Consider the following 5742-nt stretch of genomic DNA (forward strand, 5'->3'; position numbering starts at 1 on the left):
TCCATCGTTAGTCTGTTATTCAACTTCAAGTGCGTGCAGAATGTCTGAATAAGGTGATGCTGTTGGAGGCGAGGAGGAACAGTAGCAGCACCGTAATTCTAATAGTGAATTTGAGCAGTGGTAGTGAGAGTATTGTGCAAAGTATGGTCGTGGATGCCAAGGTACATGCTTTAGTTATCGCTATTTCAAAGCTATTTAAGGGGAATAGTGACTGCACGATTCTGTTTTATTCACGGACACGTATGTTAGAACAATTAGCCTTGAGGACTACGGGATTCGCTGGGAATAGAGAATGCTACTGCTTACAACATGACTGAGTGGGTGAAATCGTGAAATGTGAGTAATGTGCTCTCGCATATTTATATGAAATAGATAAGAGTCGTCGCCACTTGAACTCAACTTATACCATAGTATTGTACTGAAGAGAAGTAGCCACAAAATAACTTGGTACAGTGGAGACTGGTCCCAAACTTCAGTAGTAGACTATGTACTAATGGATAGGCAGATGATGAGCAGCCTCACAGATGTTATGGTCATTCCATCTGAGGCCTTAGACAGTGACCATCGGCTGTTGGTAGCCACCCTGAGAGAGAAAAAAGATAGGAGGGCAACAGACATACAGGAGAAAAGGTTGAAGACATGGATGCTGAAAGAGGATGAACGGAGGACCCAGTACCAGACACTGATCAGGAAGAAGCTGCCAAAGGAAGATCAGAGAACAGTGGAAGAAGAATGGGGAGATTTTAAGAGGGCTCTAGTTGAGGCAGCTGAGACTGTGTGCGGAAGAACTAGCACAAAGAGGAGAAGTAAGGAAACCCCATGGTGGAACAACATATGTAAAGAGGCAGTACTTTGAAAGAACAAAGCCTTCAGAGAATGGTTCCAGACCCGAACAGAGGAAGCTAGGGTAAAATATAAGGAAAGCAAGAAAGCGGCACAGACCATAGTAAGGGCGGAGAAGAAGAAGTGGATGGAAAAATGGACAAGAATGTTAGAAGAGGACAGTGAAGGGAACAAAAAAGTACTTTACACCATGGTAAGAAATAAGAGGAACGACAGAAGCGAGTGCCTGAGGATCATGGATAATAATGGAAGAGTTGCGGAGGAAATGCATGAGCTCAAAAAGATTTGGAAGGAGTACTTTGAAGATCTGTTGAATGCCGCCAAGCGGGTAACTAACAGCGCTGGAGAGCCTAAGGCAGCAGACGATTATAATAGTGGGGAAATTGATGATCTAACTTGGAATGAAGTGGAAGAAGCCATAAAGAGGATGAAAGGGGGCAAGGCACCAGGTTGGGACGAAGTAACAGTGGATATGATACGAGCAGCAGGAGAAGTAGGAACCCAGTGGCTATACAGAGTGCTGAGGGTGGTGTGGAAGGAGAACAGAATTCCTGAGGATTGGAAGAAAGGAATTATAGTCCCGATCTTCAAGAAAGGGGATAAAAGGAGATGTGAGAACTACAGAGGAATCACCCTGCTATGCCACTGTGGAAAAATCTATGAAAAGATCCTGGAGAAGAGAATAAGAAGCAGTATTGAAAGTAGACTGCAAGAGGAGCAGTATGGTTTCAGACCGGGAAGATCAACAACGGACCTCATATTTGCGGTAAGGCAACTGCAGGAAAGGCACTATGAGTACGGGAAGGACTTAATCATGGCCTTTTTAGATATTGAGAAGGCGTATGACAGTATCTATAGGGACAAGCTCTGGGATGTGCTGAACGCAAAAGGGATAGATGAAGAGATAACACGAAAAGTCAGAAAAATGTATGAGGGAAGTGAGAGTTGTGTGAAAGTGGGGAGGGAACGTACTGCATGGTTCAAGCTGGAAAATGGGCTGCGACAGGGAAGTGCACTTTCGCCTTTATTGTTTATTATTGTTATGGATGAAATCCTACAGCAAGTATCAGATGCAATTGGAGATCATAAAATGAAAGCAGTGCTTTTTGCCGATGACCTTGTGGGGCGGCGAGTAATTTGTAAAAATATCTAATTGCTGTATAAATGCTTGCATATTGAATCAGTTTCAGGCTTTTAGAATGTTGTTAATGCTGTCTTTCGCCGTTCTCAACACTGGGTCTCTATTTACTTTTTAGCACCCAGAAAGTGATTTAACAAAACGTGGAGCCAGTAATTAGAGATCCTAGTGCCCACTTCATCTGAGAATACCATTATAGCTGCAGCTTATAGCCCTGAGGAATTAGGAGATTGTCCGTGATTTCTAATCAAAAACAGTTTTCCAAAATAGTTGAGTATATTCAGAAATTCACTGATAAAAAACACAAGTATCCCTACAACCTAACTAACAGAGCAGTTCAGAGTCTAATGCGCTGATGCAACTATAAATGTCCGAATTAAATGTTAAAAAGAATGCTCGCCATAATTTGATGAAAATATTTCATCAAACGCCACGCTAAATATTTGGTAGAATGTCTGTCCGGCGACGGCACGTGAAAATACGACAATACGCAAACTGTAGCTAGATAATGAAAATCATCCCAGAATTAACACTTCACTTGAAATGTTTTCATGGTTCCGCGTATCTCTAGTAAATTAATACGGCACCCAAGGCTGTTTGTAGCAGTGATACCGATGCGACGCGACTGCCGACACAGATGGCGTGTTATCCAGCGTCTGGAGAGAACTGGGGCCTTTCTTCCTCGCGCAGTGTTCTTATATATAAAGTTGCGGTGCGGACGGCTAAGGGAACGCCTGATCAAATCGGCTCTCCCGACTAGCCGCTAGGCTAGTAACGCACCACTTCAAGTTACATAATAATTTATAGCTTCTTTTGCTGATGGCCGATGAAGCTCTTAATTTAAACGTGCATTCAGCACGCAGGTAAGTATTGATAATAAAATTTTGATGTGGCTAAGTTAAATATTTTGGGCGAGAGAATTAATTTAATTACACTGCACGCAGTAGATGAGCTCTGAACTGGCCCTTTTGAGATCCGCTATTGCTATAATTTTATAGGTATTCAAAAGAAACTTTTCACATCTTCATAGTCATAGCGGACCTCCAACCTATTTAAATCTAAACATCCTAGCCTTATTTATTAGCCTACTTAATCTATCTTGCTTCCTTCAGTTTTGAGACGAAAACCAGAAAATCATGAATTTCCACTAAAATCTTAATTTGTGAAATCCAAAGTACTGTTTTTATTAAATCATTATGAAAGATGAATCTAAATATAAATTTTGAAGTCTCTAGCTCTTTTCTGTTGCGCCAATGATTTTTTCAGAAAAACGTCCAAATTTCGAAAATGGCTAAAGTTATCGAACTGATATTTAACACACATTAATTTAGTATCATTCCTGACATGCTAGAAAAGTTTTAGGTCATTTGCTTGATTTTTAAGGTATTGCGCAATATTTATGACGTCAGAGCTAGTTACAGCAGACTGGCTGGCACACAATGGAAACTGATGTGAATTTACTACAGCGTGAGTAGGCTGCTTCCCTACAACCTGATGTTATGGGGAAATTGCGAGAAGGAGGTGCAAGAGCAGTTAGATGTATGGGAGGCAACGGCCGCACAATATGGAATGCATTTCTCTGCAAAGAAAAGTGAAATAATTGTCACAACAAGGAAGAAGAATAGGCCAAATGTGGATATAACTTGTGGAGGGGAAAAACTACAAGTGGTAGAGAACTTCAAGTACCTGGGAAGCATGATTGAAAGTAAGGGGGGAAACGCAATGGAAATAAATGAAAGGTGCAGAAAAGCAGGGCAGTTCTTCAAATGCATTAGGGGACTTATTTGGAGCAAGGAGGTGCCACAGAAATCCAAGGGAATTATATACCGAACATACTTTGTCCCCATATTGGCATACGGAAGTGAGACATGGGTAATGCACAAAAGCGACAAAAGTAGAATACAAGCTAGTGAAATGAAGTTCCAGAGGAGCAGGTTGAGTGTAACAAGACGAGACAGATTGCGAAATGTGTATGTGAGGGAAAGACTAAAGGAGGAACCAGTACAGGGCAGGATAGAAAAATCAAGACTGCAGTGGTATGGACACATGAAGAGAATGGATGAGGGAAGAATTCCAAAGAGGATGTTTGATCTGCAACTGGAGGGGAAGAGGCCCAGGGGAAGACCAAGAGATAGATGGGTGAAGGGAGTGAAGGAATGCGTGACGAGAAGAGGAGAGAACTGGACGAAGGTGGAAGAGGGGGAATGGTGGAAAGACAGAACACGATGGAGAGGCTTGTGTTCCCGACAGACCCAGCCAGTGGCTGGAAACTGTCCAAGATGATGATGATGATTGTACTGTATGTTTAGCGGGGGCTCCGTCCTCGCCGCAGGCGCAGTGGTCAACAACCGCACGACGACTACCGCAGTCCACTTCACCCGGTGTCCGGACAGTTGCCACGCCGGACAATTGCCACGATTTTACCTGCTTTGAAGGATTGGGTCTCTTGTCTCTCCCTCCTCCTCATCGCTGTCGCGCAGTAAAGGTACTTACTGAGCCTTTCCGCTGGTTTACTCAACATAGGACCAGAATCTCTTTGAATTTTCCGCCATATATCTAGAGAGACTTTCGTTGTGGAAACTACTAAATGCATCTCTCATTGAAGTCTGCACCAAATTTAGAGCCTCAGTAAAACTTCGCCAGTCTTGAAGATTTTGCGTTCGCCTAAATTATACGTGCCTTTTTCGGTGCTCCTGCAGCAGCTTTCTGTCGTGTTTTGTGTACCATTGGAAATCAGTTGCATCTCTTATTAATTTGTTTGGTATGAATCTCTCGAGTGCTGTTGATACTATTTCTTTGAACTTATGCCACATATGGTCGTCACTTACATAGTTTGAAAGGATTGGAAACTTTTAGAAAGACGTCAACCGAATTTTCAGCTGCTTTTATAAATAGATATATTTCGCATTTAGTTTTGGTGAGTTTCTTTGTTACGGAATTGAGCCTCGCTACGACTGTGCGTTCACTAATCCCTGTATCCGTCGTTATGCTCAGGATAATTTGTGGCTAAGAGGTCAAGTGTGTTTCCGTAACCATTTACAATTTGAATAGCCTCATGAACTAATTGTTCAAAATAATTTTAAAAAAAGCATTTAGAACAATTACGGAAGTAGTTTTCTGTCTACAATAGGGTCTGAAAATGTATTTTTGTCAACATATGGAAGGTAGATTGAAGTCACTGCCAACTATAATTGTATGAGTGGCGTACCTATTTGTGATGAGACTCAAGTTTTCTTTGAACTGTTCAGAAACTGTTTCATCTGAGACCGGGGGTCGGTAAAAGGAGCCAGTTATTAATTTATTCCGGTCGTCGAATATGCCCATACTACGTCACAGGAACTATCTGCTTCAATGTCGCATGTGAGTTCAAACACACATTACATTATTTTTCCTTAAGTTGTGCTTCTTGTTTCTGTTGTAGTGCAGATCATTGCAATTACGACTTTTCCCTCCAAAACCTAAGCTGCTTTCTCTGCGACCCTGTAAATACCGGAGCTAAACAATGTAGAACAACAACGTACGTTACAAGCATGGCGTTCTGTATTACTTCATTTCCTTATTTCCAACATTTTAAAATTGCACGTCGACTTTAGATGACATGTCAATCATAGATGTTCTTACCTCTATTTTCAATCATGTTTTGAACATTGTCCCGCTACACTTTATTAACTAATGTTTCGCCGCAAGGGATATCGGATTTTAGAGAGTAAATTAATATGGAGTATGTCGTTCATCTTTTCAAACATTCACATTCCCATTTC

This window comes from Schistocerca serialis, chromosome 2 (assembly GCF_023864345.2).
Source record: "Schistocerca serialis cubense isolate TAMUIC-IGC-003099 chromosome 2, iqSchSeri2.2, whole genome shotgun sequence".
Classification (NCBI taxonomy): Eukaryota; Metazoa; Arthropoda; class Insecta; order Orthoptera; family Acrididae; genus Schistocerca; species Schistocerca serialis.